Source organism: Corapipo altera, unplaced genomic scaffold (assembly GCF_003945725.1).
Source record: "Corapipo altera isolate COAL_440 unplaced genomic scaffold, ASM394572v1 48b, whole genome shotgun sequence".
In the NCBI taxonomy this organism is placed as follows: domain Eukaryota; kingdom Metazoa; phylum Chordata; class Aves; order Passeriformes; family Pipridae; genus Corapipo; species Corapipo altera.
The window spans coordinates 11,933,308-11,958,535 of NW_020884884.1; positions in this window are offsets into that span (position 1 = coordinate 11,933,308).

Sequence of the window (25,228 nt, forward strand, 5' to 3'; positions counted from 1 at the left end):
TGCTGTTTAGATTGTTGAAATGAAATAGGCTGACATTTACAAAAGAAAATAGTTCAATTGTTAAAGGGACTAAGGGAAATGCTCTTGCTAGTTTTTTAATCCATTCTTTCTCTTTAATTCTTCTTTTAATGAAGCTTGAATCTTCCAGCTAGAGTCAAATGCATGCATGGTTTCAACCTCTCTAAATTAATTTTGTCAAGTTACTATTTATAAGAAAAAAAAAATCTGAAAATGTATCTAGTTTTACTCATCTCATCTCACTCATCTCATAGCTGGGCTTCGCGAACGAAGATTTGGGGAGGGCACTATTCACGTTTGTTACAAGCACGCTGGTGGCTAAAGAGGTCAGTATGACATAGACATGTCCAGTTGCAAAAGGCACAGCAGAAAGACTCCTTAGGTATTATATTCTGCAAAGCATGATTCTTTCTGTGTTGTCTTTTCTTCTCAGTAGTGATCCTGCGTGCTTTCTCAAAAGCATCAGCAGCATTATAGATGGTGTGTCTCCAGACCTCCCAATTGGAGGCCAGAGTAGAGCAGTTATGTTGATCAATATGGCCAAGGCGGAGATGTTGTTTCAGAGAGTCCTTGTATCTTCTCTTCAGGGCTCCTCTCTTAAGGCTTAATCTACCAAGCTAATATCTCATCCCTTTGTCTGACACAGCAGCAGGTAAGAGTTGGGATATAAAATACCCCGGGTAAGAGCTGGGATACAAAATACCCCATGTCCCTCAACCCTGCTTGGTCTCAGAAAATTGCAGTTACCTTTATAGCAGTTTTTGTCCAGCCCTCTCCAAGCTGCTCAGGTGAGGCTTAATTAAGGTTTACAGTAACTCTGTAAGTAAGTAAATACTACTGTCATTTTGAAAAGTCAGCCAAGCCAAAAACAAAACAAAACAAAAAAGAGTAAAAATGCTGCCTAACATTAAAAAAATACAAGCACACATATGAAAGCGAGGAGCAGAACTGCAAGAATCAGACTTATGAGCTACAAGTGCTAACACCAGAATAAGTTCACAGGTTATATGAAAATCCTGGTGCTCATTAGGTTAATCACCTGTAGAAATACTTCTCTAGCAGCTTCTTTCTCTGACCATTCTGGTTTTCTCTTTGCCTGGCACATTGTCTAAGAGGCCTCTAGGCATAACTGGCATTGTGGCCTACCACCTGAAAATTGTTCAAAGTATTTTTTATTATTTGCAAATGTTACCAACTTCACATGCACACTTGGGCAATAAAAGCATTTGATTTCTACTTTTCAGGAAGCTGATAAGCAGACAGCCAAACAGTCCTTCCACAGAGGAAGTTAGCTGCTCTGCATCTGTCCATTGCAGTACCCAAATCATTCTACCTCTCAGGGATACTAGCAGCCACCAAGCTCTACTTATTGACAAGTTCATCCTTTATATTGGATGGTTTTTAGGGGAACATGTTCCACATTTGAAAAATATCTAAGAGACAGAGGGAGCTACAGATAAATACACAAGAAATAAGCCCCGGAAAAAGTACAGTTAATATATGAATAGCATTTAGTGGGATGCAGATTCCAACCAACAGTTGAGCTGACAAGAGTTCTATACTTGGCTATCTGAAATATCATGCTCTCAGGCCAGTATGCTGTTGCTCTCTGTGACTACATACAAAATATATAAGCATGCAGAAGCACAGACTAAGGGTTCAGTAATGTTTTCATTCACTAACTTTCCACAGCTACCAGTTTGAAGTGACTGTGGGTTTGCAGGAGAAACAAGACCCGCACATAGTAAATAATATTTCCCTGGTATTCTCTTGATGAGGACGACAAGCCTGAATCTATGCCTGCCTATGAAAACCCTGAACTTTATTGGAGTGAGCTGGGCTCAGAATCCAGATCCCAATTATGTTGCTAAGGCACAAAATGTTTTATGTCTGCCTTCAGATATCACATCTGTCATTCATTGCACAGGAATCTTGAAGTGCTTTATTGACATTAACAAACAGAAACCTACACAATCTAAGTGTAGTGTCATCACTGGCACTTCAAGGGAGCTGTGAGAAAACAGTTCTGGGCTTTGGCTGGCTGTGAATATCATTAATTGGTTTTTAGTTGCTTTATTCTCTTCACAAGAGACAAAAGTGGGAAGTCTGGAGAACTGAAAATTTATAGTGATGGATCTAAGAGCCAATAGAAGAATACATTTTACATGCCCAATAGGAAAACAAGCTGTGAAACCATCTTTTCGAGATAGGAATCAAAAAATGTGTTTCTCTTCCATTTTGGCAGATCATTAACAGCAAGAAAAAGTAGGCTTACAATGAAACTCAAGGCAGCCTCCAGTCCAACCTCTTGATATGATACAGGACCAAGAGTTCATAGCACTGAGCAAAATATGAAAGGATCTTACTTATTTACTATCCATATACAGATGTTTAATTGGGCTTCCCACTCTTACGTATATTCTACTCACTCACATCATTCAGATGTCACTCACATGCCACCCATATGTTTATATTTTTATTCCTCTCAGGAAGTTCTCCTGTAATTACTCAAGAACAAATTAAATGCACACAGCTGAGGAGCTGCACTTAGGAGACCGACCCAGGATATAAAAAAACAAAGAATAAACTACCTCTGTACAAATGAATGTTGAAAACCTAAAAATAGTTATTACAAAAGTAATTACGTGAAACAAACAAGGCTTAAAAGAAAACAGACCTAAATGAGCTGTAGCTGGAATTGCTGAAACGTGCCAAGACTTGTGTGAATAAAGATAGCAATAACAGGACAAAACCTTTGTGCTTAGTTAATAAATCAAAGGGAAACACAATTCCCAGGCACATACATAAACCACTATATCTGTAGAAGAAATAATGCAATACACGAAATGTGCCGCTGAATATATTAAGCAGCAGAGAGACAATTCTGCAGACAAACAAATGTCAAATATCCAGTCATCTCCAGATCATAGATAATGACTTTGGCTAAGTATGCATCACAAAATGGAAAGGAGTAAATAAAATAGCACAGCTCTTGGAAACCAAAACTATTGCATTATCATCCAGAGATTAAAAGGAAATAGGTGATGGTGAGATATTGTGTTGGTTTGGGATGTCAGTATTAGATCTATCATCATAGACCCAGTAGAGTAATGATAAGTTCTCACATAAGGGTGAGAGGTGACTGAGGGTGGTGAGACACTTGAATAGGTTACCCATGTAGGTTGTTGATGTCCCAGCCCCAGCAAGCCCAGGTTGGATAAGGCCTTGAGCAACCTGATCTAATGAGAAGTTTCCCTGGTCATTCTGTACATAATTTTTTGATTGTTACAAGGGCTGAAGGGGGAAATTTAGGCACTGGGAAGATTCCCATGAGCTACTGATCATAGAATCATCAAGGTGGGAAGAGACTTTTAAGATCATCAAGTCCAACCAGCAACCCAGCACTATCAGTGTAACCCCTAAGCCAGTAAACTGTATCACCCACTACCAGATCTGGAAACCTCTCAAACACCTCCCTGGGTAACCTATTCCAATGGCTGACCACCCTAACAGTGAAAAAAAATTTTCTAAGATCTAATCAGAATCTCCCCTGTCTCAGTTTAAGGTCATTTCCTCTGGTCCTCTCAGTAAGTCACAATTTTTCCTGGACCTCCAATAAGGACAATTCAGATAATTCCACTACTGAACACTTGATGATCCTTGTGGGTCCCTTACAGCTCAGCATGTTCTGTGATTCTGTGACTAACTCTTCTTCAGAGTCCAAAATCTCCTACAGTTTTTCAAGGACAAATAAAACCCCATAGCAGAAGAGTTTTTATAAATATGTCTAAGATGTATTTATCATGTTAAATATGTTACTTTAAAAAAAAAAAAAAGAAAAGGAGGGGGAGGGGGAACACATCAACATAACAAAAACTGTATTAAAATAAATACCTCAAATATATATGCACATACATGTATTTTAATGTCTCTAGAATTACTGACTCTGCTTTTTCTCAATGTTCATAATGAGTCTTTACCTTTGTTTCCTTTCTTCATGTCCTCATTTATGACATATTTTTTTTCTATTCACAATCACCAGCATCAGAACCAGAAATGTAATTATCACTTCATCAATCTAAAGGGGCAAAAAGCTAAAATAACTCCAGCATTTCTAAAAAATTAAATAGCCCACTGATAATATATTCCAATTAGTTTATTAAGTAAACTTTGGCCGCTGGAATACACAGGTTTCATGGTATTTCCATACTCTTTCTTGCCTGGCTTCATACCTGTCTCTCCTTCTCTTTGCTTATTTGAATTTTCTTACTTTCCCGACATACATTGCAGCCTGATTTGTTGTTTGGCTTCTGCAAGAGATTCCATATTAGGCATAATCTCCCTTCAAAGAAGCAGCAGCCTTGGGAAAGATGACATCCATAATGATAAAAATTTTTTAATACACAACCCCACTGAACTTGTTGCCCAGGCTTCCAAGTTTGGAAAGGCTAAAAAAAAAGTAACTGGCTCAGATGTTTGTTAAAGAATCCTCCAACCTGACAGTTGCTTTGGAATTCCATCCAAATCCACTCATGTGGAATTCCATTCCATCCAAATCCATTTTGTTCAATGCAAAACCAAAGAAATATATTTATGTGAAGGAAAAGATGTAGCTAACAGATCCAGGAAATAAAATTTCATTGAAATTTTTATACTTTGAAAAGGGTTTCTAGATAAATAGAAATATTTTTGAATCCATATTTGATGGAAACTACTGGGTTGTTTCACCTGAATCATATAATCTAACACCTGCAATTTTATCTTGCCCAGTTTATCTTTATAATTATAATGATTTGCAAAACCAAAATATTTCCCCAATATAATGGAAAAATCAACATTTTCTTGAATAGGGAAATATATTTTCTGATTAACTATAAAAAATATATTCCAAACAAGATTTTGCATTTTAAAATAGTGTTAATAACAAAAATCCAACTATATGCTGGTTCTCTTCAGAAGTGCAGACTTTAGCCTATTCAGAGAGATAGCTTGAGGGATAGCTATTAAGATTATAAAGGAAACTTAAAATTTATAATATCCTAATTGTTGAAGTAACTGATTTAGCAGACTGTCTTTTTGGATAGTCTTTGTCTTTTTTTTTTCCCTGCAATGTAGAGGTTATGTAGACTGTGTAAATGCAACCAATCACAACATTGTAGAAAAGTGTTCTAAATTGCCTTAAAATTAAGGCCTCAATACTGATACTGACTCAAAGAGATGATCATATTTTAAATTAAACTTCAAGTGTTGAAATGTCATTAAAGATTTCCTCTCTTTCTGGCTGCAATGCAAGAACACCTTATAGTTACAGAGTTAGTTTCTGAGCAGTTCCATGTGCAGATGCGTTTGCAGGTGCACACATGCAGAACGTTAAGCTTTGTCATCTTAAAATAAGATATCACCTTTCCTCATTCTCTTCCTTGAAGTTGGTTTAGTTTGTGGAACAGGTTTAAAGTTTATTGCTTTAGGTCTGCTGGTACGGTAAGCACACACAGCTTTTTTCCAGATGCATGCACACCCAAATGTGCACTTAGTCTCAGGTGCAGTAACACCCTCATTGTTCCTGTCTCTTGAAAAGTAGGAAATTATTTATTGAGTTAGAAAAGTCCTCCACAATAAAAAGAATAGCAAATAACAAAGATAATATCAGAAATCATATTTGTCTATTAGAGACCACAAAAAGCAACCAATTGCAAAATAACCACTTAGAAAGCAACAAAACATTTTTCATCTGTAGCACTGAACGTATTTTACAAGCAGTCAGTATCCTTATGACCATTTAAAAGCAGCTAAACAGAAGGGCATGTGGAGGTAAAATGGAGGTCACAGCAGGTGTGAGAAACAGGGAAGAAAACTGAGGTGCTACCACTGGGTAATGCTGCCTTTTTAAAGTGAGAATTTAGGGGTGTCAGCTGGGCATCCCTACCACCAACATCAGAACAGCTACCAGGTGCACTGAGATGTAAGGGACATGCCTTGGAAAGAGCAACTTCTCATCTGGAATTAGACAGGGATTAGAAAGTGCAGTCCACATAAATCATGATAATCTCCAGGAGCATATTTTTGTATTTTTCAGAAACTCAGTAACAGCCATCAGTTTGACAGTGCTTTGGGAATGCAATGAAGCAGATCAGACTGCTGTCTGTTGTGAATACAACTGACCTGTGGAATTTCGGCATAAAACCAGTGATGCTGATTGAGTCAAGAGTGAGACAAGAACTTTTTTATCTCTGTGAAGAGAGTTTAATAAATGTAAATAATATTTATGTGTTAGCTTCTTCCATGCAATAAACTGCAAATCAGCCCGAGAATGTTAATATTTATATACATATATATATACAGAGTAGCATCTGCATACAATTGTTATAAAGGAGACTGAGAAAGATTTGTCACTTTACCCTTCCTCTTAATGGATCTTTTTAAGATTAATCATAAAAATAGCCGTCTTTCATTTGTATTGACAATGTGCTTAAAACAGTGCAAAAAAGCATTCCTGTTTTAAAAAGGCAGAAACCCAAGATGTTAGAAGTTCCATCTTTGAAGGGTTCTGGCCTTTTTCTCCTCATCTTTCTCTACTATATTTAGATGCTCTTGACCTAGTCCTCCTCAAAAGAATAGGACAGGAAACCAGTTTTCACAGGCAAACACAGAAATTCCAGCTTCTAACCAGAGCTATATTAATTTCACTTAAAATTTTACTGGCTTTATTCATCAAGGGCTTGCTTTCTTACTCAGCATTTGGACAAGCATCTCAACCACACATTCACTTCAAAATCCCCAATGCTGCAGCTTGGCAGCCTGATAAGCCCCCAATCTATTACTGTGAGTAGCTATCTCTGAGAGCCATCTTGCTCCTAACTATGACCTCATCTTCCGCTGGCTAAAAGCAAAAAAAAAACACCTCTGTAATTTTGTCCTTCGTTCCCTAAGACTTTTTTTTCTTTCATTAGAGTTTCTGTGTCCCATATGCAATTAAATCATCTTGGTTTCCAGAGCCACATACTAGGGATGAAATTTCTAACAACGCAACTGCCTTTATGAACTGAAATCAGTCAGTGATTAGCAGACCTTTATCTGAACCAATCACCATATGTGTCAATTTTTCTTTTAAATCAAGCAGTGATGAGGATGACTCTCGAAAATAAGCAGGATAAAGAAGCATGGGCTATCCATGCCTCACTGTGGGACTTTAATCTCTTTTTATGAACAATGATAGATTACAGGCACTGAGATTGCTGAAAGTATCAGTATACCATTGCCTGTGTCTACAAATTATTATTAACTTCACCTATCTGCCTAATTAGATAGTCACTGCTCACAGAAATATCTCTAAGCCTCCTTTTCAGTGGTGCTTTTTTTTCCAATGTCCTGGGAAGGTGGTTAACCTTTGGCAATAAAACTGCCTCTTGCAGAGGGGTAGAAGTTGACAGAGTAAGGGAGTCACATAAGACCACAAAAGAAAATCTGTTACCAAGTCAAAGTTGAACCCAGGTGATCTGGATATTATTAAGACCTCCTATGGATTGATCAAGTAATGGATATTTCTCATTTAAATCTGGTACAGTATATACTACACAGTAGAAAAAGTGCAAAAAGTACACAAGTTTTCAGTGGAACAACATGTTTTCTATCTATGTGAGTTAGGTGAGGTTTAAGACTAGATACCAGCTTCAAGAATTTTTTTTTTTTTTTAAATAATAAATATATTCCACATTTTCATTTCCCAGACTTAAAAGCAAGTCTGAATAGTTCTGATCATGACCACATAGGGGACAGATTGGCTTACCAAATGAATTTGACAGTGTTGCTTTTCTGAGGCAGCCAACAGAGAGGAGGTAGAATCTGACTTCATTTCCGTGTAAATGAACACCTAGTAACTAGAGGTAAAAAAGAGAGTTAGGAAAAAAATAAAAAGGTGGCTTATAATATGTATTGCAGAAAGCCACAGCCCTCCCAAAACCTTCAAATGCAGTAGTTTCTTTCCAGGAAATAATTGTTGATTTGACAGATCACCAACATCCAGCTTTAATAGATGTAATTTACAGTGAATATGTCAACACCCATATCTGTCCTCATGAAGGAGAGACCAGAAAGACTAACAATATATTATGAGCAAAAACCCCTGTGCATGGCTGTAAAGAATCTGGGACTGAGGTACTGTGAGATCAGAAAAATCCTAAACAGAGGAGTTGACAGAGGGAGAAAAAAATATTTAGGGAAATGTCAAAGGATAGAAGGAAAAAATGTAACTGCAGATAGCTTCAGCAGATGTGAGCAGAGATCAAGAAGAATGAACTGAGACTAACACACTACTATGAAACACTCAGACTTCACAATGAAAACATCATATGAATAAAGACAGATTTTCAAATAAGCAACACATTGTGGAAACAGAGATGGAAAAAGCTACTAAATCTGTAAGTTAGGCCCCATCTTGAATCAGTAACTTAGTTAAATTCTTGATTTTGTTAAGAAGAATTTACAACTTGACTATAGTCCCAACTGAATATGCAGCCATTTCCTTGTCATGTGGATAACTGCTGACATTCCTGCCATCTTAAATAATTTGTAGTTCTCTAACCATATGTTTGTGAAAATTTTTCAAATGTAAATTAGACTGAGCCTTCAAACCCCTAAGGCTTTAGACAACTGTGACTTGTCATTTTCCTACACATGTAAGAGTTTCTTTTTTTGTTCCCGTTCTGAGGTATTATGGAAAATAATTTTGTGATTTCTAGTTCAAAGTTCACCTTGTTAAAAGTCTGTATTGATCTCTTCAGAGAAAAAGCATGAGAAAACAAGCATACATAGAACAGAAAGTCAATAAAATCATTCCTTAACTCTGCTTGGAGACATGAAACTCTTTTTGACATACTTGTGAGAACATTTAACTTTCTCTTCTTTCAGAAGTTGTCATCATGGCAAAATATTTTTGGCTTTCATAAAACTCCCAGGGTTTCATTCTCTCAGGTGAATTAAAGGTAGTCCATCCTGCAGCAAGAAGAAGAGTACCATTCCTCTCCTATGGCTCTAGAATAGTTAACTACCACAAATTGTTTCATTCCAAAGCTGACCAATGCAGTTCTGAATGGCTCTGTCTCTTCTGGGATCTGAGAGGAGGGCAGAGAAGGAAACTCCTTTAAATGCTCCTTCCTAAGGATTTTTGTTTGCCTGAAAGCCCCTGGGTCCCCACTGATTCAAACTTTTGCACAGAGTTTCAAAGATTGGGGGAGGAAAAAAAAAAGCCTTAGTTACTTAATTACTAGCTTTGCAAAATGACAGGGGTCTTTAATTTTAATTGATTTGCATAACTTAGGCTTAATTTTATATTTCAAAATGCTTTCCAGAATTACATGTTATATATTTAAGTAGGAATTGTGAAGAAGGCTAAGAATAAGAGAGGTTAAAAGCTGTGAAGCCAATGAGGGAGAAGCCTGACTGTTGAGGAAACATGGTCCAGCAGCAGGAGTTAATGTAGAAACTGACCCTGATAACATTGCAATTATCTTCATATCAGGATGTAATCTCATACTTAATCTTCTACTGAAGGCAGTGTGTTCTACTTAACTAGTTACAGGTCCAAGTTCAGGCAAAATTATCCACAGTGATTCGAATGAGAAATTCTCTCCCTGTAGCAAACAGCTATCAGTTTGGTTTTCAGTTTGCATTAGCTGTAGTATCCCCATCTTTTTCCAGCTTTGGCATTTTCTTATAAAATGCCACCTTCCTTTGCTGGACACTTGCTTTTAATAAGGACCGGGATGTTTGTGTGCTTCTTTGAGCAAGACCCCAGTGCTCAGAGAATTGGGATTCTGCACAATCAAACCTTATCTCAGCTCCCCACTAGTCACCCCATGGTTCAGCTGGGAGATACAAGAGATTTTCCAGTCATTGTCACAGACTTGTATTTCACAGAAGTTCTCTTATTGCCTTTTGGTCCTACCCTTTCTTCTCCCAGAAGTAAAATATACCCCCAGCACATATGGATTACTAACTCTCCAATCTACGGGGGGTTTTTATCAGGTAGCTTTGACATTTGCTATAGAAGCTACTACATATTGACCTCAATCAAGTGACAGTGGTTTTAATTAACCTTCATCCCACTAAGTTAGGAGGTCAGGGAGAGGAAATTCAGCTCATTCTCACCCTGTTCTTGTGTGTCACACATTTATGACAGTAGCAAATAGGGTTTGTAGTGAAGAGCAAGTCCTGTGACCAGAAGATACAATCCCTGCTCACAATAAAGTGAACTGGATGTTTTTGCAAAAGTATCCCTTATTATCAGTGGATGTAACTGCAGAGATACATGTTTATTCTATTTCCTAGAGTTTGGAATGTCTGGGATTAAAAAAAAACCAACAAACAAATGGAGCTCTGTCCGTGTAACTAACTTGTTTAAACTGGCAGCTTTATGGCTGCTAAACAGAACTCCGTCTCTTAATCCATTCACTAAGGAATAACTGTTTACAGGCAAGCAGGGTCATCTGAGATATGGATGCCAGATTTAACTGTACATTCTATCCCAAATTTCCTTGTGCATCACTGGTCAAATCATTTAGACTTTGTGTGTCTCAATCAGTAAAACAAGGATAAATAAGAGTTCCTTACTGCTGGCATGGGTGGTGACAAAAAATCTGAAGTTTCTGAGGTACACAGGAATAGCTAGGATACGTTTCTCTCAAAGTGGTTTTTTTTAAAAAAAGAAGTCACTTATGAGCATTTCCAGCTTTTCCTCTTTTGCTGACAGCAATAACAAAGATATAATTGACTAGATGCACTTAACACCCCCCTTCATTCTTTGGACTCTTTCTCATCAGTTCATGATTGATGCATATATGAAGATTCAGAGCTTTTAAACATGGCAGGAGGAACAGTCATTTCTGTGGCTTGTGCAACCCAGAAATGTTGCATGGAAAAAATAGAAATTGAGCTGTCTACTCAACTTCTCACTAGACCTACTGTCTCTGCAGAAGCAAAAATGCCCCTAAGACCAAAAAGTTAGAGAATACCTAAGGGCCACAAGTATAGCCTTTCACCATTGCAGAAATGCACCTTTCTGCCAGAGCTGCTATGCCTCTTCGATGTGAGGCTTCCCAAAATCCCAAACAGTCAAAATCCTCATATTTTTTTTTCCAAAGTAAAGATAAAGTATTTGGCTGGAAGCATTCACTTACATAGCTGTCACATAGCAAGCACACTTGGCTCTGTTGTTTCTCTTTAGTTAATCTTTTATTTCCTGTGTTGAGGACCAATAATGTGTGTATGGAAAAGACAACTATTTAATGAGTCCTTTCCACCTCCAGAAATCAAAAATCATCTACTACATTCAACTTTGTTGACTTCCTTGATTTAGTTTTAGGAAACAGTGTTATGCGAAATTCTCTGATCAGCTACCCACATCTCCAGGAAATTTCAATGATATATCATGCCTCATATCTATACTTCTATTTTGCTCTTAGAAATCAGTTAATCTTGCTTTCTGTAGGTACTTTCCAAAGACAAAAGTTTGGCTGATAAACCATAAATGTAATGGCAACTAGTTAACATTCCTTTTCCTCAACAAACAAAATAGAAGAGAACAGAGGAAAACATCTATCTTTTGGTAGTCAGATAATGAGTTAAAGTTGTTATTTCTCAACAGAAGTTCCTCTTCTGTGCTTGAAATGTTTTCCTAAGTAAACCTCATTTCATTTTCACTGCCACCTATCTCCCCCCCCATAAGAAAATAGTTTCATATTAAAACTTCTGAGCTTCTCTAGAGAAGATAAGTGTTGTCAGATTTTAAGGCTGATGGTCTGATTTGATAATGAGCTTTCCCTGTTCCACATCAAAATACTAAATTAGTAAAAATATTTGTGAAATTATTTCTAATCTAAAAAAAAAATTAATTTACTCTATGCTAGATTAACTGCCAAAACTAAAATAAAATATATATTTCTCATTAAGCTGTAAGAAGTTATGAACAGTGAAAGAGTTTGGAGATGGTTGATATCCTTCCTTTGCTTAGTAGAAGTCTTCAATTGTTGTCAAATCAGTAAAATTCCAGCAGGCTGACTCAGATCTATGTATCTACAGCAATTTTAAGTATTTCTGGGACATTGGAATCCCCAAAGTTCTCCCAACCGAAACAGCAGCTTAAAACTTTGCAACAGAGGATACACTTGATTTAGCAGTATATTTAATCCTGTTATCTCTCTTTTAGGTATATGAATAATCCAAATGAATCAGTGGGATTATGAATATATTTAATAGAACTAGTTAACCACTTACCAAATCAGGACAGATGCAAAAATGGATCTGGATTGTTGTAGTTTTCTTGGTTTTAAAAAATTGGAGGAATCAGCATGAAATGGCTGGCTCAGCTCTTAAAGCCTTCAGGTAGAATTCACCCTGGAATACAACAGAGTTCATGCACTAACTGTTTGGGAAAGACAAGGAACAACAATCCAAGAAGAAAAAAAAAAAAACACAACTCCAAATATGTTTCTGAAGCACTGCATTTTCTTTTCCTTTCCCTTGCTTTTCAGTATTTTTAAAATTCATGTATTTAATTAAAGAAAAAGCCTTCTTTGTCTTGATTTTCTCTTCATAAAAGTTATTTCTGAAGCTGGATTGCTGCTGTATTTAATATCTCAAGATATAGTATAAGTCTACTTATGACACTTTCGTTGATTACCTCATCAAAAAGTAACTAAACAGAAAAGCAATAAACAGCTCTGTAAACACAAGAAATGTAACAAGCCCCATAGGAGTATCATGTATTTCAAGAATAAAATCAACATATGTTCTTCAACTCTCTTTTATGTTATGAATCAAGGCATTATTCTAATAAAGCAAAGCCCCTATTCATCTAAATTCACAACATTTCTCTCACATAAGTATACAGAAAGCAAATGACAGATGTTAGTAACTACTTGTGAGAAAGACAGTATGCCACATTTAATATTTTCGTGTGCATTTCATGCACAATTCCATGTGCATTTCTAAATAATTTCTCATCAACTGCCTTGTAGAACACCTCTTAGTTCATGTATCTTCAATTTGTCTGGCAGGATGCTACGGAACAGCGTGTAGAAAACTGTGCTAAATGACACCTTCCGCAAACAACAAACTCCTCTCCCTTCATCCGCAACATCAGTCATTCCATCATAGAAGGTACAAATTTGAGCCTGGTAAATCCATGCTGACTTCTTCAAATTAGTTTCTAGAACTTTACATGCCTAGAAACAGCTTCCATTAGGACATGGTCTTCAGCCTTTTGGAGGTTGAAGGCCAGCTGACTGGCCTATAGCCCAGACCGTCCTTGTTACCTTTATTAAAAGACGGGTAGGATCTCAACTACCCACTTTAGATTTCCAAACTCACACATTGGTGCATTACAAAGTTACCTGTTGTTTTGGATTTTTTCTCACTAAATAAGAATATTTTATGGTTTTATATTGAAATTAGCCATTACAATACTTATTTCTTTGTATCAACATTCCTCTTTATAGAAACAAAGAAAACTTAGCCAAATCTCTCAAGAAACAAGAGAGGTTTCTGGTATATGCATATTATTGCTAAGAGCTAAGTGGAAATAAGAAGCAGTTGAGTATGTGCCAGGACTGTGCGGGAAGCCTGATACTTCTCTGAAACACAGGACTTTTCAAGTGTGATTTTGAGAAACAGTGCAGCTCACACACTTTATGGACAAGACATTCTGTAGGCATGATGTTCATTGGCATGTGCCACACAGTTCACACACATTGCAGATATGAAATTATAGAAGGGAACATGATAGGAACATCTGGTTGGGATGTCTATCGTATTGTCATCCACAACTGTGGAATCTGCATCTTTTAAGGGATTTTAGTAGACAAAAGTCAGTCAAATGCCTCTCGGGAGCGCTGAGTACGTTCAGGTAAGGTACAGTAGACACTGAATTAAAGTTCAAAATTAAAAGATCTATTGAGTTCCCCTCCAGTGAAATATTTCTTAATCATCAGAACTTAGACATGAAATTGAGCAGAAAATGAAATTAAATTAAAGTCATGACACTGGATTTCCAAAAATTTTACCCACTTCCATTTCAGTTATCTCAACAATCCCCCAACTCAGTGCCGATAAATGATGTGTTTCGGGTAAGTTGTAAAACCTAGATCTTAAATTCATTAAGTTAGCAATTTCCCCAGAGAAGTGGTTTTATTTTCCAAAAGGTTGAATCAACTATTTCCTCTACTGAGTCTCAGTTTCTGTCACTCGCAGTTTATTTGTCATATGCAGCTACAGCTGGACATTCAGTTCTCCCTCCTTTTCAGTCACAAACTGTTGGCTCTCTTAAACAGCTCCTGACTTTCTGAGAATCACAAAGTAATTGCTCTATTCACTTCATTTTAGAGGGGATGAAGAGATTATTGTATACTGCTGGCAGAGGTCTTAAGGTTGAAAAGAGCTTTGAGAAGAGGCTGATGTTATTCTACAAGCCAAGGGGACAAAGGATGACAGTGTTAGCAGACAAAGGAGTAAGCAGCTCCAAAATCTGATATACTTCATGTCCATCATGCACCAAGACATATACTCAAGCTATAAATCCAGGCATACCTGCACTAAAGCAAAAGGTGTTAACTTCTAGTTTTCTGGATGTTACAAAGCTTCAATTAGGTCTCAGAATAAACTGCTTTACTTATATACTGAACTTCGGTGTAGACCAGTTATTGTGTATCACTGGTATCAAAGGTGAGGTTTTGCAACAGTGAAATGCACTTCTGAATCTCTTTGGGTTTTAATGCTCATTGACTTGGACAGGTAATCAATTGCTGTATCTCCAAAGGCCCATAGATATTGACTTTGGTCTCCAAAAGACTTTATAAAGAGTCATTTGGGGGGATACTTTCACTTCAAATTGAATTGTGGACCATTAAATCACTAGCAAAATACTGGAACAAACATGAGACATCAATGTTCCTTCTGCATTTTTAAATAGAACACAAATGCTCCTGGCTGAATATGAGGTTCCTAGAAGGATCCCAGATTATTCTTTTTCCTCTGGCAGATTCTTTAAATTGTTATAGATTTTATTGCCCCTACAGACAAAATGCATTACTTCTACAATTCTCACTCTGCTTCTCCCATAAGACAATAATGCAGGTACCTTACCATTAGGCATGAATCAGCTGTGTAAATTCTGGAGAGAAAGGAGGAGGAAAAATGATACAGCAATAAATTAACTTAATGCTTATCTCTTGGTTTCTTGCCTACACATCTGATAAAAGATCTAGGGATGAAAGAGATGGGAAACTTTATTTTAAATAGTGTGATTTTGTTTCATATTACCTTCTATGAGCAGAAGATTAGATTATTTTTTCCATACTCTCTTGAAAAATGAGCAATAATAACAAAATCAGCAGAATTAATAAACATTAATGACACAGCTTGCTTGGCAGTAACTGATATATTGGAATTCCTGCCCTTTTCACAGAATCACAGAGTCACAGAATTAATTAGTCTGGAAAAGACCCCTGAGATCATCGAGTCCAACCTCTGACTGATTACCATCATGTCAATTAGATCATGGTACTAAGTACCACGTCCAGTCTCTTCTTAAACACCTTCAGGGACAGTGACCCCAGCTTTCTGGGCAGTCCATTCCAATGCCTAATCACCCTTTCTGTGAAGAAATTCCTCCAAATGTCCAACCCAAACCTTCTGTGTACTATCACCAGTTGTCTTGGAGAAGAGGCTGATGCCCACTTGCAATCTCCTTTCATGTAGTGGTAGAGAGTGATTAGGTCACCCCAAGCTTCCTCTTCTCCAGGCTAAACAACCCCAGCTCCCTCTCCCACCCCTCATAGGACTTATTTTTTCTAAATGATTTCTATGAACCGGCAGTGTTTGATATGTTTAATAAACTAGTAATAAACATACTAATTTGCAGGCACAAATAAGAGACTTTTTCTAAAAAAGAAGTAGCATTTACAAAGAAGAAAATAGTAATACAGAAATGTTGGCTTTAGTAACCTTTTTTTGACTCATTAATAGTTCTTGAGGTGTTCTACATGAACAAGTTTAGGCATGATAACATACACATGAACACTATGTAAATATTTTTGCTAAGTATACTAGCTATATTCTTCTTGTCTGCAACGTATTTACTGTGACATATTTGTCATGTCCAAAACCACAGCATCCTACTGATATTTTTACTTCAGTAAAAAAACAATGTGCCTCAAAATCCTCTGTAGCTCCAATTCATGCCTGCAAGTCAGCATCTTCCACTTGTCCTCAGCCCTCCACCACCTGACACTGCTCTTCAGCTTCCACACTGAGCCAGCCTTGCAACAAGCCAGTATTTGTGAGATGCAGGATATGAGCATCTGTACCATAGGCACTCAGGAGTGAGGAAGACATGTGTGTGTCAGTGCTGCAGTGTCAGGCAGTGTCACACAGCCCTGATTTACCAGGCAGTTCTTGATTCTCCCTAGCCCTCCTGGCTTATTTGAGCCTAATACCAGGTATAAATATCTTGCACTAAACCCAGACACAAGACCCAGGATTTTCCTCTGCCCCATGAAAGACTTTAAGTTGGTCTCAGAATATGCAGAGGTACTCTCTGCTTCAAAATTAACAAGGTGCTACTAGTATCATAGGCAGGTGCTAATTCAGTGGAAGGGGTAGGGAAAGGTGAATTGGAGATAATGGGTTTTAGAAGGGTCAAAGAGACATTCAAGCATTGCACAGTACAAAAAATGTTATTTTATTATCAGGAATAAAACTCCTTTGTCATACTGAAGTTATGCTGGCTTCAAAAAAATGGGCTGTTAAGAAGGGGAGTCCAAGTATAGCAGAGGTGACAGGCTGTCTGTGCATTGGGAGACTAAAAAAAACTGTGGATAGATCAAAAGGCAGATGGAGAGGCAGGCAGTCAGGCAGACACACAGAAAGGCAGGCTGACCTGCCTGTCTATCAGTCCAAATACTTAGAACTCAACCAGAATATATTTCCAAAGAAATCAACGTACAGAGAATACTCACTCCTACATGATCAGCATGCATCGCTAGAAGTACAGAATCAGGAGCCATCTCTGCCTGCAATCCTCATCCAAGACTGGATCCCTGCATCAACAGTAAGGTCCATTGGTGCAAACTGTGGAGGCACAGAATGCTTCCTATTGCACATCTGAGAAAAGGGAACACAGTCTCCCAAAACAGACCTCAGTTCTCTATGAAGAAAAGCTTAGTGTCCTCACCATCTCCCTCTCACTGGAGACACTACTCTCACTGCCTTAGCCTTGGGAGGTTACACGGTTTCTACAGGGGTTTAGAGATATACCATACATCAGACCTGTGGTCTTCATCAGCTGCATAAACTCCAGGAGAGAAAAGGCCTTTAGTTAGAAATACTGCAGAGCCTATAGCTCCTTTCAATCTATAAATAAGATTTGTAATGCCTCACTGAGGAGAGACAATGAAAATGGCCTCATTTCAGATATTAAACTACCCCCAAAAAATATATCCAAGGAGATTTATATGCACTGAAAATATAACTATTCCTCTCAACAAGCAGCATAGCAAGAGTTTAAAACTATCATCCCTTTTATTACCATGTTATTTGTCTCTCTGCCATTTTAGTGCTGATAGTATTTGGTTTTCTTTTCCTGTATGATCAAAGGTGATTTGTGATCTCACTGACTGAAATAATTTCTTGTTCTTCCCGTCTCTTCATCTTGTTCTGTGCCCTTCTCATCTCTGATTGTACTTTTTACCTGTTCCTTCCAAGTCTGGAGCACCTTCTATTTTCTCCAGCTAACCCTTTAATTTTCTTCACATTTCTGACACCAAAGATTTACCAAAAATTTTTCTGCATGATCTCTGCCACTTCAGGTTTGGAAACTCTTCCCTAGAGTTGGGGAACTGAAGCAATTCAAAGCATGGCTGCAGGAAGGAAAGCTTGTGTTTCAGTTTCCCTCACTGTACCAACAAGAAACAAAATGATTTGCTGCCACACAGTGATAGGAAAATACAGTCTGGATACAAGAAACAGCAGCAAGCAGAGAAATGTTGAAATGTACCTTTACCCAGGCAACATCAAAGTGTTTACTGCCCCATTTTTCTGCTTCCTTCCACACCCTGAGAGCTGCTCAGTTATATGCATCTTCTATTCATTAACATCTAATTAAGCTGTACATCTGCTGCAGCTTTACATCAGCATTGCATTCCCCCACATTAAAATTGCCTGAAGCTTTCTGTAATTTTTTCGTATTTTTTTCTGGTGCACTAAGAGCTAAAAAAACTTTTCCATGCTGATTGATAAACAGAAAGAAAATAAACTCTGGGTTTTGAAAAGGATGAAAGAGCACAATATGCTTCTCATCCAAACCCAATCTCTCCTCAGGGATGTGCCCCAGAGAGGCAGGGAGGTTTCCTTTAATTAAAGGAACACAGAAAAGAAAAGAATATCACAACTGTAGACACCACAGTCAAGGTAGAAACTGAGTAAAAGTAGAGACTTTGTCTTTTTCTGCCATGAGAAGTATTTGCATTTTATCACTTTACCCCACTTATTCTGTTACTTCTTTCCAGCTCATTTTTTTCACAAAAGCTAAGCCAATGTCATAGATTAACGGCCAAACTCAAGGTGATTTCCTAACTAGACTTCATACTACCCCTCAGGGTGCATTGCTTAGATATCACATGTACAACAATATTCCAGAAAACAAGGTTAACTGGAAACACCCTTAGCCTCCTTTTTTTTCTGGTTCTGACAGGGCTGAGAAAAGGAGATGAAGCAAGCAGTTCTACTGCCTGCTGTCACAGCTAGGCTCACCCATTCTCTTTTTGCTGAACATGAACAGATTTCTCCTGAGTATTTTCGAGTCATCCCTAAGTACACTGTTGCTTGGACTCTGGACTTCTTGATTTCTACCAACATTTTCAACTAAAGCAACATGAAATTACAGAAAGATGTTCAAATGCTAAACTCCAGACCAGGATAAAAATGTATTAACCGAAGGGGTTTATGATAAAGCATGCAGTGTTGAGCCATTACTTCTATCAGAAGTAGCTGTATTTTCTTATCCATACAAAAAAAAATCCCACTGTGGCATTTCAGCATAGAAATATCCACCATAAAGACACACTTACTTTAGCAAGGCAATGCTTCCCGCCTCACTGCCAACAAGAAAAGACTTCCATGAGATCCACAGTCCTCAGACAATATTGCACATACTGATAAAACTGTTTAGATTACGGCTGTCATCAATCAGGTTCTTTGACTCGTTGATGCTCCAGAAAGACTCGATGTTTAATTGCTGAACATGGAGCTCTGTTGACAAAGCATTTAGGGGCATGATCACATCTATCATTTTCTGAGATTCACTTCAAATTCCCTCTAGTAATACAGACAGCAGTGCATTTTGTACACATATCTCAAAATATTTGAAGGACTTCAATATCAAGAGTATGTGTAAACTACAAATGAAAGTTTCATGGACATATTTTAAGAACAGAGATATTTTTCCTCTTCTGCTTTACACAGTAGGTCAAAAATCTCATGCAAATGACTTCTAGAGAGTTTTATCTTATTTTGAGCATTAAGTTATCTTTTATAAAGACATTGAGACTTGATTTAGAAGCTGTCAGTGACAGAGAACCCATCATAACTGGAGGAAAGTTGTTTCACTGTTACCTTAGTCTAGCTTCCAGCTCATGAATCTCATGGATCCATCTTTCTGACAGAAATACCACCTACAAGAAGCTATCTCTTCCCACAATCATCTCTTAATTTTCTCTTTGATGCACTAAACAGATAAAATTTTCTTGGCTTCTCTCTAGAAAAATGTATTTTTCTATTATTCTTTTCTCAATCCTTATCAATCCTTTATAATTTTTTTGAAGGATGACTATTAGAACTCAAAACAAAAAGCGTATCATTAGTGCCAGAGATTTGTGACTCATGACAGCAGTTATAACTCTCACTTAAACAATTGAAACAGCTAGAAAGAAACATGCTAGTCCTTCTTCATGCCATGACAACTGACGAAGTAGTACTCCTTTGTTCATATATGATATTTCCCAATCAGTTCTAAAGAAGTTGTATTAAACCTTAGCTACATCAGACTCCCCACTCATGTTCAGTTGTTTCATCGCTCTAGTGCTCTTTAGTTATTGATTTCAAGGGTGAAGCTCCAGTTTTCTAAGAAAGACACACTTTCTGCATATCTGGAAATAAAACTGTATAAGACGAGGACACAAACACATTTGTGTCAAAGTACATGCACTTTACTTCTCTAAATGATCCAGAACATCTTCTATTTCCCATATGCAATATACCATTGTTATTGATTTACTAATTCTGTGTCACTAGAAATACAAATATAGTACTTAAAAATGCAGTCCTCCTAGATTAGACCATGTCAAGAATAAACAGTGGCATCATCTGCTCAGAAACAAATTATAAGTCCTATGACTTGAACTTTAAATTTACTCTCAGTCCCTACTCTACTTCTGTGGGCTCTCTTGATTTTGACTAGTGGTAATTTTCTCATCAGAACACACTGTCAGTGTATTACCTGTCCTAAAAATGCCTTGGATTTATTATATCACAGAGATACTTTCATTGAGATCTCAAAAACGGCACTATGTTTGACAGAATCTATCTCCTTTAAAAGCATTCTGATGGTATTAATCATACTGCCATTGCCTTCTGCTTTTCCGTTTGTGTCCCATCATTGCCTTTCCTTGATTGTGCCATGAATAGATGCTTCATGGCTTCCTAGGAAAAATTACTGAATCCTTTAAGTGATTAGAATTAGAATACATATAATTCACAGAATCACAGAATATGCTGAGTTGGAAGGGACCACAAGGATCATCGAGTCAACCCTTAGTCCTGCACAGGATCATCTCCAAGAGTCACAGCATGTGCCTGAGAGACCCGTACAAACACTTCAGGAACTCTGGCAGGCTTGATGCTGTGACCGCTTCCCTGGGGAACCTGTTCCACAATCCAACTTCACCCTCTGGATGAAAAACCTTTTTCTAATATCTAATCTAAGCCACTAGAACATTGCCATTTTTTCCAATATTTGTTTTTAAAAAAATAATCCACGTCTAAGGGAGTTCTTTACCCTTTCTTTTCCTTTTATTTAAAGAAAAGTACTCAGCCGCTGATTTTCAACACCCTTTATGAATAACATTACAGTATGGAGGATTTCACCATTATTCTAATTTCCAAAATATTACTAGAGCATTCTGCTTTTTTTGCAGTAGTATGCATCTGTGAGTACATGATGGAACACTATAGTTTTTTGTGCACCCTAAGATGATGTTTTTCAGACTGGTCTATACAGAGATATGATGCCTATATTAGCAGAAATAAGGTGATTCTACTCCAAAGTTCACTAGAATTTTAGAGCAAGGGACTAGAATTCCACACTGAGCAGTAAGAAAGGGTTCATGACCGTCCTTGTGGATGTTGAAACCTTATTTTACTTTCTTGTGTACATATATCCAGTTTTCCTGATGGTATAATTTTTTTTCCTCAGACAAATAGAGGCAGTAGAAGAACACTTGACTGCCATTAGAATTTTACTTAATACGGCAAATTATGATTTTATTGGTCAATCTACCTCGTGGGAAAGCAGAAGTCATTTATAGAATGTATAACTTGGACCAGTCAAAAATATTTTTATTGTAAAGAGCACGTTCTGATGAAAAACTACCCTCAACTGAAAAAATGTTTTATTATAGGGGAAAATAAAACTCCAATTCACTTTACTCTATCTCCTTGAACAGGGAATACAAAAATTCCCTTTTTTCAGTTTTGAAACTGAGAAAAAGACATAAAATAGAAAAGTAAATATGTAGAGGGTTATTCAGGGATAAAAATAACTGTTGAAAATGGCAAGAGAATAAAACTAAACTTTTCTTTGCAAACTTTTCATGAACCATATTTCTCTTTTTGATTGACTTGGGTTGTGTCATCCAGAGCAGGAGCAGGAACAATCATCACGTGATATAATAGGACTCAGTTTGAGTGGTAAATCACTGGAATGAAACACTCGAATTAATATTAGCTACATGAGTGAAATGGGTTGGAACAAGCTATTCATCAAACAATTTCAAATAATAAACTAATTAATGCAAATTATGATGTGTTCATGGAGAAATAACAAATGCAAAAAGGGCAAATTCCACTGTCAAATGAATTGTTCTCAGGGAATAATTCATCTAGCTGCAGAAGACAGAAGAGAGTTGAATGCTAATGGGTAAGAACAGGAACACAGCATAGAAATGACGCTAATTCATAGATGGCAGTAAGTCTACTGACTGCTTGGGAAAAATGGAAGTAGGTACTGTTGAGCCTCTTGAAAAATTGGATGTATCTTAGGTTTAAGCCCATGTTTTCGATTTTGTAAGATTAATATTTCAGACTGCAAGCTCTCCAATAAAGTATCTTGAAATGAATCTGCAACATCCAGTAGAGTAGCTCTGCTCTCAACTTTAAAAGAAATAAGTTATTAATAATACACGGTTGTGGAACTATTTGTTTCATTCTGTGAAATTCTGTAGAACTTCAATAAAATAAAACATTTTGTAAGAATAATTGTATAAAACAAATACTGTAGAGTCATTATACATTAATTTCAAATATGACCTGTGCTCTTCAGACTTACCTATTTGCAATGTTCTCACACCTGCTTGTTGAACATTGTAGCCCCAAAGAACCAGCTCCTGTTTCAGTAATGCAGAGCTGTCACGTTCATTCCAACTAAATTGGGCACTAAGCATCTTCTCAGATTTTGCTGTTTCAGTGTGGCAGAGCAGTAATATATGCCCAAATGTATACACACAGAGACCTGAATGCATAGCTCATTTCTTTCTGCATCATATTGATTAGTTTTGCAGAGGGGTTAGAGAGAAGGACCTGTGATGTGGGTTGTCATTGATTTCCAAGATAAATGAAGAACTCAGCAGCAAAATCCTTCTCAGCCAAAAGATAACAACACTTAAATACAGACTAAGCAGTAAGCAAATGATTAGCTTTTTTGAAGTATCAGAACTACTTTTAGATTACGTTAATTTCAAGTAGATGAATGCAGATGCTTTGTCCTTTTCAAGGTGCTTCTTTTTCTTTCAGTTTCTACTTTTTGTCCCCATAGGACATTATAGGATGCTACACTGTTTACTACAAGCTTAAGTTGCTGTACTAAAAATATCTGATTTTGTTTTGTATTCTTGATCAAACCTATTCCAATAAGATAATAGTTATCTGCACACTCTACAGCTGTCAAATATATGTAAGATAGTGAAACATTTATTAAATGTGAGTGCTAATGACAGGAGAACCAGTTACCACTACATTTCTTAAAAAAGAACAGAAAAGGCTGTTCAACACCTGTACACACTGTTTTGTACCAAACTGCTCTAATTAGCACATTTTGAGATATGATTAGAGCACTAGAGGAAGCTTTCCAAATGCCATCAATTATGGATGTGATCTTAAATTATTCACTTTGAATATTTTTTCTTGCTGTGCCCTTTTATCTTCCACTAACTTTTTGTTGCATGCTACAACAGTCCCCATTAAACCTCAAATGGAAGTTTGTTATGTTAAAGAAAAGGTAAACTGAAAACTAATCAACTTCTTTTTTTTCTAGATTTCTTGTTCTAAAAAGGGAGGATGTGGATGACAGTCAATTTTTTTCCTACTAAATTTTCATCATTCTCTACCTCAGTCTCTACCAGTATTGGAAGAGTGATACTTATACAATCATTAAGCATGAAAATTTCCATCTCACATTAAAGCAATATTATGGAATGCTATAAATTATTTGTGTAATCATTCATTCTTATCCCTTTTAAAGATTATTATATCAGGTGAGTTATCCAAGACTCTGGTGTATCACAGGTAGTATCATATGTAGAGTCTAATAGGTTGTAACTAACATCTACATGTGATTTCATTTTCAATAGATGCTGCCCAACCACTTGTATTAAGAAGAGGTTGAAAAACATTTTCCAGTCTCACATGCAACCAGACCTGTCAGGAATAAATCTGTGCAAAGAAAGGAGAATAGCTCTAGGAGGGAGAGAAACAGAGATAGGGAAGGATGGAGTCATAACATAAGAAAAATGAAGGAGACTTGGTGAGCAATGCAGAACAGGACATAACAGATAATTCATATACATTTATCTAAAAGTAAAGCTCATATCTACATAGAATACATGGGAACATAGTAAAAGGTTCCCTATATATGTCTTCCGGACTAAGCAGAATAGTCCAGTACATGTGATGACTCAACATTGCCCTGGATTTTACGTTTTTTCCTAGGTTGAAGTTCCTCCTCTAAAGCTTCCTTTGAGACCCATTAGAAACTACTTGCGCATACTTGTTTTGCTAAATACTGCTGATAAAAATCCAGTGAAAAGGAATGACAATTCCCTTAAAAGCTGTTTAAAATGTGGCTTTGAAAACCAGAGAGAAGATATACTCCAAACTGCACTGCTATCATTTCACACAATAGCCACATCCCTCTTAAGGCTAAACCAAGCTGAAGTTGGTCTCTTTTCCCCAAGGAAAAGTCCAAGGAAAACACATTTAGGAGCAATCACTCAGAAGTCTGTTCTCCTGCTGATTCACTAATGTTTGGTTGGTGTCATGTGAAAGCTGTCATCTTACTGATAAGAGGAATTACCCTCGCATTTGGCATCATTAAAGCTCTTCAGAGAGGCTGTTCCTGACATCCTGAATCGATACCTTATGTGGCTACTACATCGTCATACAGCAATGGTTCTGGACAGCAAGCAAGATGCTTTCTGCCACCTTGAACCAGCCCAAAGTCACCATCAAGTTGGAAAATATCTATGGAAAAGATAATATTTCTTATCAGTCTATCAGCACAAGGAAAATCTCATGGAAAACGCAGGTGCTGTCAATATCATATAAATGCTATTCTCTAGTTGCCACAGTATGTAACATAAGCAGATGGAGTAAGGTGCCAACAGATGAGAGAGACTGAACAACATCCTCATATTTGACAGATATTCCTGAAGGTCTAGAGTGGACCATCTTGGAAAGCAATCATTCATGTCCTTTTAATTTTACATGGAGGGAGGATTTTTTCCACTTGTGTGTATATGTGTTCAACATCTTCCAGAATTAAATATATTGCAGAAATTAGCAAGAAACATTCACACTACCTTTATCTATTTTCAGCTGCACTGGGAGATGT